The 14,102-nt window shown below is 52.2% G+C and overlaps 1 long non-coding RNA gene across 2 annotated transcripts; it reads left to right on the top strand.

Annotated features, from left to right (window-relative positions):
* The first annotated feature begins 40 nt into the window (after positions 1-40).
* On the top strand, positions 41-8,297 carry LOC108403516 (uncharacterized). 2 transcript variants are annotated; one of them, XR_001854710.3, is made up of 3 exons: positions 41-661; positions 4,663-4,838; positions 5,124-8,297. It is a non-coding gene; the product is annotated as an uncharacterized lncRNA (long non-coding RNA). The 2 variants fall into 2 exon arrangements; XR_005061500.2 differs by lacking the exon at positions 41-661 and adding an exon at positions 713-1,678.
* The last annotated feature ends 5,805 nt before the right edge of the window (positions 8,298-14,102 follow it).

The raw sequence follows: 14,102 nt of genomic DNA, 5'->3' as shown, positions 1-14,102 counted from the left end.
TTGCAGCAGGGAATGGGGTGGGGGTAGGGGGCCGGGAGGACGGGCGCTAAGAAGACTCGGAGCGGACTTTGACCGCAGTAAAGTAGAGGAAAGGCACTGAGCCGGGTGAAGGGAGAAATAAAAAACCCGGGTTGGATTACACAGAGGGGACGAACGGGGGAGGAGAGCTGCGACAGGACCGAAGGCACCCAGGGTCGGCAAATTTTGTGCCGGATTCTTCCTCGGGAGACGGAGTAATGCGTCATGCCTAATGCAGTGGGAACAAGCAAGACATGGCCTAGAGTTTCGGGACCTGGGGTGGCAGGGGGCTCCGGAAGGGGGCTCCTTAGAGACTGAGGCTGCCCTAGTCTTACTGGCAGCGACGTGTAAGGGGGAGGGGCAAAAAGAGGGCTGGACCCCGGCGTCAGTTGGTCCGGAGCGAGGGCTCCACCAACGCGGGCAGGTAGAAGCGGCTTCAGGATCCAGGGGCTAAGCGAAGGGAACGCGCTGAGGCAGCCGCTACCCTGGGAGACCAGACCTACAATCAGACGCGAGGGCGGGACGCAAAGCCAGGACTGGAGTCCGCAGGACGGGACGAGACCCCAGCCGAAGGTCCCGGGCAACCGGACAAGGGCTCGAGCTGACCGGGCGGCAGGAGCGGGGAGGGGAGTGCTAGGGAGAGGTTAGTATCTATAAACGCCTCAAACGTCTCACTTTGGAAGGTGCGGGGGTCTGGGGAAGAAAGAAAAAATTGAATTTTAGGTACTCAGCAAGAGCAAAAACCCGGTGTGGATTTCCACAGCCTTGCAACTGCACTGCCGCTGGTGGACTTGAAGTAGGACAAGGAACAGAGCGGGTTCCTAGGCATCTAGCCGAGTGAGGCGAGGGGCAGGTTTCAGGCTGGGGCTGCAGAGGGAGCCCCGCACCCCCAGGGCTGGAAAGGCAGTCCGACCTGGCTTGGATCCCCGGAGCCAGAAGTGTGACTGCCAAGACCCACAATGGGGGCTATAAAACCAGGCCCCAGGCCAAAAATAGGCACCTCAGCAGAATAGACAACTCAAGTGCTGATTGGGGGCTAGGGAAAAAGGGATGGGGGGTGGGCTACAGGAAGGTCCTGAGAGGTAAGATACGGTTAGGATCTCAGGAGACCGACCTGGAAGGTAGGCTGCTGGCTCCATTTTATGAAAGATGGGCGCAATTCTGAGACTGATGGATGGGAGGAGCAAATCCCTGGCTTGGATTCTTGGGGAAGGACGCCTAAATAGTAAAGCAGCCAGCTCCTGCAAAGTCCAAAGGCAGAGCTGAATCTTGGCAGACCCAGAGTGGGCAAACAGTGAGGTGTGGAAGCAGAGGTAGGGAGACGGGGGCTAGTACAGATAAATCTGGATATGGATTATAGAGGAAGGGGACAGGCAAGATGGGGAGAGAGGCTAACTCCAGTCTCTCTGTGTCCAGGGAAGAGAATGCATTACCACCCAAGCTTGGTTTTGCAGAATGGGTGAGGTATCAGGAAGGAGTGTGGAAATACCAACAGGAGGGCTTGGATGGCAAATAGAAGTTGAGGCCAACTTAGATGAAAAGCATATCTCAAAAAGCCTACATTGAACATCTGCAAGGAAAATAATCTAATCTCAGAGTCCTTTTGGAGAAGCATGTCCTCGTGGCTGAATTTAGGGAAAGGCAGACACCAGACTCCCAGGTTAGTTGGCTGGGTGAACAGGGGTAACCTACTGCCCTCTCCTCCCCTGTTATGGACGACCTGCATTTCAGGACTGGGCAGGGATTCTTATACCCCAGAATCTAGGCCAAATCTGGCCTCCAGACTTTGGAGTGGAGGGAGTAGGTGAGCCATCTTTGTTTTCTCTTTACGCCATGGGCTTTGAATCTGGGTGGCCAGGCCCTATAGCTGGATCTGAATGACCAAATTCCAAAGACATAGAGGTTGGTGGTTGCAAAAAGGAGCCCATCCGTTTGGTTGACTGCTGATCGACTGGTTATGGGGTCGGGGTATCCCACCTCTCCACGCCTCAATTTCCCACCTTGAGATATATTGACAGCACTTGGTAGGACCCATGGAAGACTTTGGAGTGCTGGGAAATGGGGGTAGTGCCTCAAGGGCAACCAGGATACTCTCCCCCCATATCCAGAAATCCAGCAGGATTGAAAGCAGGAAAGATCGTGCAGCCCCGGGGAAGCTGAGCAAGCACCTCAGGAGCCCTCTGGCTCCAAGTCTCCTCCCACTACCCCAGCCCTGGGCCCTGAGCAACCCACACTGCTCCCGCTGCGGAGCGACCCTAAGAACTTACAAGCTTGCCTACGAGGTGGTTCTAGCATGCATTCTCCAGAAGCTCCGCGAAGGGGTGGATTTTACTTATATGAGAGGAAGGAGAGGCATGCTTTAAGGGACCCCCGGTTCATTTTGGAAAAATCCCTGCCAGGATCACAGCTACCCTCCAGGCCCTCTTGCTTCTCCCAATGCCCGCCAGGGTCAGCGGAGCGTCCCTGATCGCAGCGGGATAGCTTCGCCAGCTCCATTCCATCCAGTTCTTCTTGAACCCGCTGGCTAAGGGCCCAGATGGCAAAGGATGGGCAGAGGCTGGGGACGCGAAGAAGCCCCGGCGCCCCCAGACACCTTACTGCGACCCTCGGCTGCGCAGCCGCAGCGGAGGCCGAGTCAGCCGCCGGACTCGATTCCTGACGCGATCGCGCGCGCGCAGTCTCGTCCGGGCCCTGGCTGCCTCGCGCCCCCGAACGCCCTACTTCTTACTTCCGGGGCGCTCCTCGTCTCGCGCACCCTACTTTGCTCCTCTGGACTCCCCCGTGGGTGCCTAGGATACCCCACGTTCTGTGTACCCCACCTTCTGTGCACCCCGTACCAGAAAAAAACCACACCTAGTGTGTCCTGCACCTACGGCACCCCACGTTCTGATCATCCCAGATGTTGCGTGCATCTACCTGCTGCACACCTAGCACCTCCGGCACCTGGGCTTCAGACACAGCTAGGCCCACCTGTGCCCTCCGTGTGCTGTGCCTGCTGATCCGGTCGCCTACGCTGAGCCTCCAGGGTGCCTTGCTTTTCCCTCTGTCCCAGGTGCTCGGCATCCTCAGGCCTAGACCCCTCGCCCCGGGTGCCCTGCCTCAGGCTCCGTAGGCCCTGTGTGCAGGGCCAGTCCCTGTAATAAGTGGGGGTGGTGGGGATGGGGACAGAAAATGGGAATAAATCACATTCCTGGACTCGGGGAAACAAGCCAACTCTCAGACCTCAACTGCCCACCAGGTGTCTGTGGTCCGGCTTTTCCTAGACCCCACTCCACACACGACTGCACAACCCTGAGCAATCCGTTCATGTATTAGCTCCTTTTTAATCCTTATACAGAGCACCCCGTACATGCCCTTAGTGCAGGTGCGGTGCTAGGCATTGAGGATACCCTGGTGCCCCCAGAACAGCACTGGAAGCCCTCTCAGGGGCATCCTGGCTCTTGACACAGAAGGCATGATGGAATTAGCACTGGAAAGTAAGCAAGATGCCAGGGAAGCGAATGGTGAACCTGTCTGAGTCTTGAGTGGTATGTGGGTAGAGTTCTGTGTGCCCCTGGCCCTCCTAGAGGCACCTTGTACCCCATCTTGGACAATGTCTGAGCCCCATCCCATCCTATGCCTTCATGCAAGGTAAGAAAGTCTCAGAATTGGGCTGGTAGGATAGGGTAGGGGTGGGGATTAATTCCAACTGCTGCCTTAGGTGAAGGAACCAGTTAGTCAACAAACATTTATTAAGCATGTCCTGTGTGCCAGTCTGTGTGCTAGGTGCTGGGCACACAGCAGTGAACAAGGCAGACGAGATTCTCTGTTCCTGAGGCTAACATTCTAATCAGAAAGACATGAGAAATCAGACAAAAGATGTAGGACATCAGATGATGGTAAGTGCTGTAGAGAAAATTAAGGGAGACCGAGGCAGTGGTGATGGCTGCAGTTTTAGACAGGGGAAGTTGGGAAAGCATTCCCTGAGAAGGTGTTATTTGGATAAAAACTTGAGATAAGGGAGGAGTCATGGGAGGATCTGGGGGGAGGGCATTCCAGGTGGAAGGAACAGCCTGTGCAAAGGTCCTGAGGCAAAAACAATGCTGGATGTTCATAGGATCCATGAGAGGGCCTGTGTAGCTGAGGGGAGTCAGTGAGGGGGAAAGAAGGAGGAGGTGAGGGCAAGGAGGTGACAGGGCAGACTGAGCTGGCCTAGTGGGCTTCAGGGAGAACTCTGATTTTTGCTTGGAGCAAGGTAGGAGCGATGGAAGTTTCTGAGCAGAAGAGGGAGGTGCCCTGACTCAGATTCACAGGTGCCCTGTGGCTGCTGTTGGCGGGCTGGGGGCAGATGGTGGGGGGCAAGACCAGCAACTAGGAGACCAGGGAGGAGGTGACTGCACTAGTCTGATCCATGGGCGATGCTGGAAGTAGGACGAGAGGTGACAGTGGGGGTGACAGTGGATTCTGGGTGGCCTGAGGGAAAAGGGAAAAACTCAGGAGTACTGATGCTGTCTTTGTGTTGAAGACGTCAACATTTTGTTCATTATGGATTTCTTTTGCATGAATTTTTTTTTAAATATTGCATTGAAGGATGATTTAATGGCTGAGGGTTTTTTTTGTTTGTTTGTTTGTTTTACCTCACCATGGTCCTGACCCTGGTTCCAGGCCCAGTTCTGGAAGCCTAGGATATGATGGCGAATAAGAGACACAAAGTTATTGTCTTCCTGGAGCTTACATTTTACTGGGGAGGCTGATGATTGACGAGTAGCAAGAAGAAAACTTCAAGAGAGTGATCAATGCTGTGAAGGAAAAACAATGAGGAAGCATGCAGCTGGGTATAGGTGAGTGTGACTTAGGCTAAGGTCGGGGTGGTGTCTCTGAGGAGCCCTGAAAGCTGAGAAGGAGCCTATACTGTGCCATCCAAGAAAAGGGAACAGCAAGTACAAAGGTCCTGTGGTTGGAACTGGCAGGACTATTTGAAAAACACAAAGGGCCAGCATGGTGGGACCATCAGGCACAGCCTCAGAGGCCGTGGGGAGGGTTTGGACTAGATTCTCAGTGCCTGGGGATGGAGGGGAAGGGTTATGAGCAGGGGGATGGCATGTTCTCATTTGAATGTTTAACAGGTTATGAAGGCAGGTCCTCAGTAAATACAGCAGGAAATTACCATGTGATCCAGCAAGTCCGCTTCTAGGTATGTACCTTAAAGAATTGCAAACAGGTGCCCAAATAGATTCTTCTACACCAGTGTTCACAGCAGCATTCTTCACACGAACTAGAAGATGGAAACAACACAAATGTACACGGATGGGTGAACTGATAAGCAAGAGAATCTTATTCATCCATAAGAAGAAATGAGTCCTGCTACAGGCTACAATGTGGATGAACCTTGAAGACGCTATGCTGAGTGAAAGAAGCCAGACACAGAAGGCCAGATATTCCACTTATATGAACTGTCCAAGAATGGGTAAATGCATAGAGGCAGAGCAGATTAGGGGTTGCCAGGCGCTTGGGGAGGGGGAATGGGGAGTGACTACTTATGCAGACAAGTTTCCTTTGGGATAATGAAAACATCTGGGGACTCAGTAGAGGTGGTGGTTGCCCAACACTGAGAATGTACTCAGTGCCACTGCATTGTTCACTTATAATAGTGGTTACTTTTATACTATGTGAATTTTACCTCAATTAAAACAAAATTAAAGGGGGCATTTGAGAGAGGGCTGGGAGACTGGGGAGGTGGCCACCACCATCAATCCAGGTGAGAGGTGATGGAGGTCAGATTTGAGGCATATCCTAGATTCAGACCAACAAGACTACTTAACCTTTGCATTCCCCATCAGGATTGCTCAAATGTCACCTCTTGACCACACAATTGAAAACTGCAAACACTTCCAGAAAGCGAGAGTCCAGGAAGCCAACCCAGTCCAGATAGGACTGGTGATGGATTTCCAGTTAGGCATCAACGGGGAAAGGCGCCCAATTGGGCTGCGCTTCCCTCCCCGGCCGCTAGAGGCCGCTGTCCCGCTGCTCTGAGGCAACCAGGTGAGGAGGCCCCGCCCCTTCCCGCAGGTGCTCGGGAGGCGCGCCGCAGGGCCAAGGGAGGAGAGCTAAGAGGGCCAGGGGACAGAGTGAGGGTTTAAAGGAGAGAGCTGAGCATGTCTGAGTTAGGGACTGCTGAGAGGAAGGAGAGAGAAAAAGCCCTAGGAAGTCTGGAGGTGTGAAAAGGTGAGAAGAGAAGGAGACAGCAGAGTGCAGGTGTGAGGCAGCGAGAGCAGGGGGCCTGGCCAATAGCGGAGTTGGGAGGAAGCCACCCGGGGCATGGTGCAACGTTGGGGGAGGGAGACAGGTGAGCAGGTGAGGAGTCAGGGAAGAATCCTGGAGGTGAAGAATGACCTTGGGAACTTGACAGGTACGTTTGGACAGTGCAAGGGGATGGCTGGACTGTTTGGGGATGGGCCTGGCCTGTGGGGAGTTAAGGACCCCAGGAAGGGGCTGTGCACTTTGCCAACCTTGGCTGGTATGGATGTGGGGTGGAGGGAATCTCAGGCCCTGACCCCTTGGGCCAGCAATGGAGAAAGAGCTTCTGAGGAGTGAGGCGGGAATGCCAACCTCATCCTTGGAGCCCGGCTGCTTCTGCAGAAGGTATGGGCAGGTAAGGGGTTTGTTCAACCTGGCCAGAGCACTTGCCCTCTGTCTGCATCATGCCCCATGCCCTATGGCCAGTGTTCACTGTGCATTGAGCTGGGTGGGGGCAAATGCCAGTGAAGGAGACACATGTAGTCCTGGCTGGCCAGGAGCTGGCAAGGACTTGTCAGTGTTAGTGTGGGGGGTGGAAGACAGGTAGGAACTGTGGGACAGTACACCTGGGGCACCCTCCCCAGTCAGGTGTTCCCAGAGAAGCCTGCCTAAGGGAAGTGGCCCATAAGCAGAGAGCAGGAACCTGCGGTCTGAAAGATAGAAGACCCTGGACCTTCTAGTGGTCTGGGCAGAGAGGAGGTTCTGAGGATATTGCCCAGAAAAAGGCCCGCAGGGTTTAGGCTGCAGTAGGGCAATAGGGAGTGGTGGGGCCTGAGGCTTGTCTGAAGGGGCTGAAGGCTTGGTGAGACGGTGGAACTGGAAGGTGAGAAGAGAGCTGAGGGTCCCCTAGAGGTCAAGGTCAGAACCACAGGAAGGTACAAAGTGACCCCCAACCTTGCATGGGCCCAGAGCAGGAGCTGCAAAGCCAAATGGCAACCAGGGTGCAAAAACGTAGGAATGGGGCAGGTGTGAGGCAGCGAGGAGGGAGGGTGGCAGCTGTGGGGAGCTGGAAATGCACCCTCCTTTCAATAGGGTAGCTGCTTGCTACTACTCAGCTCCAGCTGAGTGCTACCACGTGGGAAGTCAGGCTCTGAATTGCCAGAATGGATTCTTCAAGAAAAGCCAGAAGTCAGGGTTTTTGAGCAAAATTCCCTGAGCTTTGACTATCACACACTGATGTACTAATGTTAAATTGCTCCCACCCAGCAATTCCATCCCTGAATTTATTCCCAATGAGAACAGGCCCCATTATGCCCCCTCAAAAAACAGGGACATGGATGTTCACAGCAGCTTCATTCATTACCACCAGATGCTGGACACCGACCAAGTGACCAGGGACTGGCAAATGGAAACTAACTTGGAGTGTATTCCCACAATGGGATATGACACATCAATGAAAAAGAACAAATCATGAATGCATGTCCAGTACTGTGCATGATGCAATTTGAAAATACTGTTGAGCAAGAGCAGAAGACACGAAAATGATACCCTGTATGACCCCATTCCTATGACCTTCAAAGCAGGCAGAAGTGACCTGTGGCATCAGGGGAACCCAAGTTTTCCTGACTGGACCATTGACATTTGGGGCTGGTTGATTCTTTGCTGTGGGGGATGGTCCTGTACATTGGAGGGAAACCTCCCTGGTCTCTCCCCATGAGATACCAGTAGTGTATCCCCAGTTGTGACAAATGTCCCTTTAGGGGGGGCACAGTCACCTTTAGGTGAGGACTCTGGGAAAGTGATACTTCACGGCAGGACATTTACTGGAAAATGGTCCTGGATTTTTTATCTGGAGCTTGGTGGTAGTGACATGGTGGAACATATTTTTTAAATTCAGAGCTGTATTCTTAAGAGGTATGTGCTTTACAATAAAAGAGTTAACCCTCCAGCATACGTGACCCTCGAAAATATGCCAAAGGAAAGAAGCCAGACACAAAAGGCCCCAGATTGCCTGGCTCCATTTATATGAAATGTCCAGAACAGGCAAATCCGTAGAGACAGAAAGCAGGTCCATGGTTACCAGGGGCTGGGTGAGAGGGGTGGGGAATGATTGCTCCTGGGGACTGGGTCTCCTTTGGGGTGATGGGAATGTTCTGGAATTAGATACCGGTGTTAGTTGCACAACACTTGGAGTATGCAAAAATGCACTGAATCTGTAAACTTAAAAATGGCTAATCTTCTGTTCCATGAATTATGCCTCAAAAAGGAATTATGAAGAAGAAAGTTAGCCCACACAGGCTGTATGAGACGCTATAGGTCCCTGGGGCCAGCTTGGCCATTTTGCAATGGAGAGAGGGGCCAATGGGAAGGTGAGACATCACCATCCCGGAGAAAGTGCAGAGCCAGAGCTGTGGGCATTCTGGGTGAGGGCAGGCTGAGGCGACTCGGAGGCAAAAAAAAGTATGTCTCGGCTCAGGGGAGCGCTCCAGCAGAGCCAGAGCTGTGGGCATTCTGGGTGAGGGCAGGCTGAGGCGACTCGGAGGCAAAAAAAAGTATGTCTCGGCTCAGGGGAGCGCTCCCTCTTAACCCAACCTGTCAGCCCTGGAAAGAAATCAGCCGGCAGGTCGGAGGCCAGCCACGAACTGCTGAAGGGAGTACAGAGCTCTGACGTGTGGAAGAGAAATGACAACCGCTCACCCAGCCCCAGCTGCCACAGAGGAATGATAAAGTGGTGCTTGGCTTGCTGGGGTGTTCTCTGCAAGCTTGGGGGAAATTGGAGCGCTCTCCCCAGCTACCCCAGAGCCCACAGAGGACTTCCTGAGGGCCACTGGATGACATGTGGACCTCCCCCTCCCTCCTGGCCCGAGACCCTCCCCCGCCACTGCGAGCCAGGGGGCAGAGGGTGGGAGTCTAGGGTTTGGGTCTCCACTAGCTTCAAAAAATTGAATGACTGAAGAGAGAAAGCAAGCAAACAAAGACTCCAGAAAGCTGTGGGGCCTGTAACGGGCTCAGTGTTGGCCCCCGCAAGAGAATGACCGTGTTGGAACCTGTGAATGGAACCTAATTTGGAAAAAGGGTCTTTGCCAATGTAATTAAGGATTTTGTGGTGAGATCAGCCTGGTTCGGGGTGTGCCTTAAATCCAATGACAAGAGGGGGTGAAGCCAGAGGAGAAGGCCATGTAAAGACAGAGGCAAGAGCACTGTGGCCATAAACCAATAGCCACCGGAAGGGAGCCTCCTTCCTTAGAAGGATTCTGAAGGGACTCAGCCCTGCCGCCACCCTGACTTCAGCTTCTGGTCCCCAGACTGTGAAGGAATCAATTTATTGTTTTAAGCAACCCTGTCGGTGATACTTTGTTACAAAAGCTCTAGGAAACTGAACACAAGCCCTGATATTCAATTTCACAAACATTTATGATGCCCCTGCAGGGGCTTGTGGGACAGCTGGGGAGGCAAACACACGAACTGATCCTTCCAATAAGCTGGCATCACCGTTAATGCAGGAGAGCATGGAGGGACAGATATGCAGTGGGTGGAGGGCTGCCTGGGAACTTCACAGGAGAGGTGACAACCCAGAGCCGGGCCTGGAGCATGCCTCAACCTATAGGACACAGCAGGTAATAGAAACACACCAGTCAAGTGACGAAGACCAACCTTATCTGCAATGGCGCGGGGAACCTGCAGCTTCAGTGTCAGGGATACAACATGGAATGGTGGGGACTGTGGCAAAACATGAAGATTATTAACATTTATCACCACTTGCTAAGCCCTTTCCTTATATAGTATTAACTTGTTTAATCCTCGCATCAACTATAGAAGAGGGTACTGCCATTATCCCCATTTACCAGGTGGGTTGACTGAAGAACAGGGATTTATAAAGTGTGGACAGATGTAGGGAACCATAAGGACTAATGCCACTCCTTGGGCTCATGAAAATGGGGAGTTGTTAGCACCCCTAGGTTTAAGAGGGGAGAGAAGAGAGCAGTGGTAAGAATCTGGGGACACTGCAGGCTAGGTGGATAGCCAGGACCTGTGGCCTCTGACAGGGATGCACCTGGCTGCTGGCTCACAGGGATGATGGGGCAAGGGGCTGAACTGGGGAGTAAGTACCCACCACACACCTGCCCTCTGCAGGGGTCTTCAATGGCTGGACCCAACCCAAGGCGGAGGATCTGGTTGCTCATTGGTGGGGTCCACACAGCCCAGCCTCCCAGGACCCCAGGCTAGGTGGAGAAGCAAGGAAATCACTTCAGGTGGGCAAGTGGAAGATTCCAGAAAAGGAAGGTTGAGTGAGTCCAACCCAGGCAGTCTGGGTCCAGAGTCCCCTTAACCACTCATCACATGAGAACTGGCAATCCTGCCTTCTCTCTTCTGGGGGGACTGCCCCGTGGCATGCCAGAGTGCCACCCCCTGCTGGGAGTGTGGTCTCAGCTTTCCAGAGGCTGTGTCTTTTGACGGAAAGCAAGGAATCTGGATTTTTATGCAATAGTCGCCCAGTATCTGAAAGCTGGCAACTCGTTAGAATTTTTTAAAACCATGCCTGGGCCAAAGAAATCACACAGCTGGACAGGATTGGCCTCTGGGTGTCAAATTCCCAGGCTCAGGAGGGGGACGTCTAGGAGGGCATCCAGGTGCAGAACTGTGTGCAGAGAGGTGGTAGGGCAAAGCATTATGGGTAAGATGGGGACCAGGGCTCAGCTGATGGGTTTGGCTAGAAAGGGTCTGCAGTCCAGGTGCTGGGTGATGACACGGAAGAGGTGTTTTGGGTCTAGATTGGGAAGGACCACTGGAGCTCCACTGACAGGTTTCAGTTTTGAATCAAAGGAGAGAAACCGCCAATGGCTTTTAAACAGTCGAATGACTCAGTAATGTTCATCTCCATCCCCCGACCAAAGCTGGCTGTGGATCAGCCTTTCTTTGAGTGTGGAAGGCCCATGGATGCATAAATGGGTGAAACGGAACAGCCCCCTGGTTCTAGGGCGCTCACAGCTCGGTGGGGAAGACAGAGGCATAAATAAAGTCGTAGGATGCATGGGGTAGCGGTGGGTTAGCCCACGTCTGTGCATATTTGAGCAACTGCTGTCTGTTCCCCACTGAGGATGAAGGGCCAGAACCTGGCCCTGCCTTGGAGGAAAGGGCCAATGAATGAGGGAGGAAATAAATGGAGTGGAAAATCCCAAGTGGTGATAAGTAAATGCAAAAATTGAAAGGTGATTGAGGAAGGGGCTCAGATTAGGCGACCCACCGGAGGCAGAGCAGGCAGCAGGCAGGGGGTCTCAGTGGGCCCCAAGCCATCCCTCCTCTCCTGAGGCCAACCAGCCTGTCATCCTCCTCACCAGAGTCACTCTCACTAAACCACCAAGAACAAACCCACGGGCTGACATGGATTCCTGACTTGAGCCCCAGCAGGGCGAGAAAGGGGAGAGAAAACACCCATCTGTTCTCCTTCTGAGGGAACACAATTCTTCACCCAGTGCTTAAACCCCGAGCTTCTCCCATTTCCTCTCCGCAGCCAGCAGCTGCGGTGACGTGACATAAATCGTTGCAAATGGGTTTTCCCGCCAGTAGCGGTGTTGTTTTAATAATGGTGCATTTTCTGCTCCAGGAAAAAGTATTTGGTAGAAAAACTGGGGATAGAGTGCTCATTCCGTGTGTGCGTGTGTGTGTGTACGGTATGCCTGTCACCTCAGAGAAGATTCCAGAACATCTTGCTTAGACACCAAGTGACCTGTCTGGTTGGGTGATGTTGGTCTGAGGCCCAAAGCATCCCCATCATCTGGACAAAGGAATTCATCCAGAAACCTTCCAGTCACATTTATTGAGCACCTACTATGTGCTGTGCCTGAGCTAGGATGCAAAGGGACACTGATCTCTCAGGCACCTGCCCTCCCCAGGCTTACATTCTAGAAAGTGGGAATGCAGTGTTAAAAATAATTGTGCAAAACTATGTAATTACAATTATGGGAACCAAGGAACCCTCCAGATAAACCGAATGGTCAGACAGACAGAGTTGCTGTAGAGGAAGCTGTCTGAGTGGAGGGAGCTTCCTGGACAGACATCTGGAGGCTTGAGAGGATGTGGGACAGGCTGAAACCTACGACAAAAGTCAAGGGACCCACAACAACAAATGTTGACAAGGTTGTGGAGAAAGGGGAACCCTCCTACACTGCTGGTGGGAATGTAAATTAGTTCAACCATTGTGGAAAGCTCCTTTCCACATTATGGGGGCTCCTCAAAATGCTCAAAATAGAAATACCATTTGACTCAGGAATTCCACTTCTAGGAATTTACCTTAAGAATGCAGAAACCCAGTTTGAAAAAGACAGGTGTACCCGTTTATTGCAGCACTATTTACAATAACCAGGAAATGGAAGCAACCTAAGTGTCCATCAGTAGATGAATGGATAAAGAAGATGTGGTACATATACACAATGGACTATTTTTCAGCCATAAGAAGAAAAAAAATCCTACCATTTGCAACAACATGGATGGAGCTGGAGGGTATTATGCACAGTGAATTAAGCCAGGCGGAAAAAGACAAGTATCAAATGATTTCACTCATCTGTGGAGTATAAGAACAAAGAAAAACTGAAGGAACAAAACAGCAGCAGAATCACAGAACCCAAGAATGGACTAACAGTTACCAAAGAGAAAGGGACTGGGGAGGATGGGTGGGAAGGGAGGGATAAGGGGGCAGGAAAGAAAGGGGGCATTACGATTAGCATGTATAGTGTGGGGGAGGGGCACAGGGAGGGCTGTGCAACACAGTGAAGACAAGTAGTGATTCTACAGCATCTTACTACGCTGATGGACAGTGACCGTAATGGGGTGTGGCGGGGGGACTTGGTGAAGGGGGTAGCCTAGTAAACATAATGTTCTTCATGTAATTGTAGATTAATGATAACAACAACAAAAAAAAGTCAAGGGACCCATTGTAGACAATAACGTGTGTCTTGGGTCTGGGTTCTGAGATCCTGGGAGTTTTCACCCTATTTCTGGGGAACCTCCTGTATTGACAGACGGCCATGAGAGCCTATGCATATTCAGTCTCAAGGTCAGTGACAGTCTTTATTTTGCTGATTCAGAAACAGCACCACTGTGAGGTCACTTTGCTTACCAAGGTCACCCTCCCATCCCTTCTTGTCCTCAACTCTGTTCCTTTCCTCCCTGTGAACGGTAGCCCCTAAAAAGGTATGTCCACATCCTCACCACCAGAACCAGGGACTGTGCCCTTGTTTGGAAAACGGTCTTTGCAAAATGTCACTAAGTTAAAAATCTCAGGATGAGATAGATCATCCTGAATCACACACATGGGCCCGACACCCAGTAAGTGTCCTTAGAGGAGACAGAAAGAAGACATGGGAGGCAGAAAACTGTCCCATGAAGAGGAGAGGCACAAATCGGAGGGCTGCAGCCACAAGCCAAGAATTGCCAGAAGCTGGATCCGCCCCTAGAATCTCCAGAGGGCCTCCTTAATTTCTGCCCAGTGTTACTAATTTTGGATTTCTGGCCTCCAGAACAGAGAGGATACATTTCTGTGGGGGTTTTGTTTTGTCTTGTTTTTGTTTTCGTTTTCAGTTCTTCTGAAGAATAGCACCCGGTGTGGGGCTATTTGTTACAACAGCCAGGAAACTTGTAGGTTCCCTTTCCTAGCAAGGCGCTCCAAGACGGTCCTTCCTCCCCAGGGCAGCTGCTTTCCTCTGATCCTCTGTCCATCCCAGCCAGGGAAGGGCTCCATTCGGCCACTTCTGATGGTCTTGCCTCAGCCTCCTAGACCCTAGGCTCCCCCAAGGTTCCCTCCCACCTTCCTGGCTGCCCTTTCTCTGTGTCCTCTGCTGACTCCTCCTCATCCCCTGACCTTAATGAAG

Source organism: Manis javanica, chromosome 13, assembly GCF_040802235.1.
Source record: "Manis javanica isolate MJ-LG chromosome 13, MJ_LKY, whole genome shotgun sequence".
Classification (NCBI taxonomy): Eukaryota; Metazoa; Chordata; class Mammalia; order Pholidota; family Manidae; genus Manis; species Manis javanica.
The sequence above is the reverse complement of the archived record's forward strand: the minus strand, read 5'-3'. Positions and strand labels throughout refer to the sequence as shown.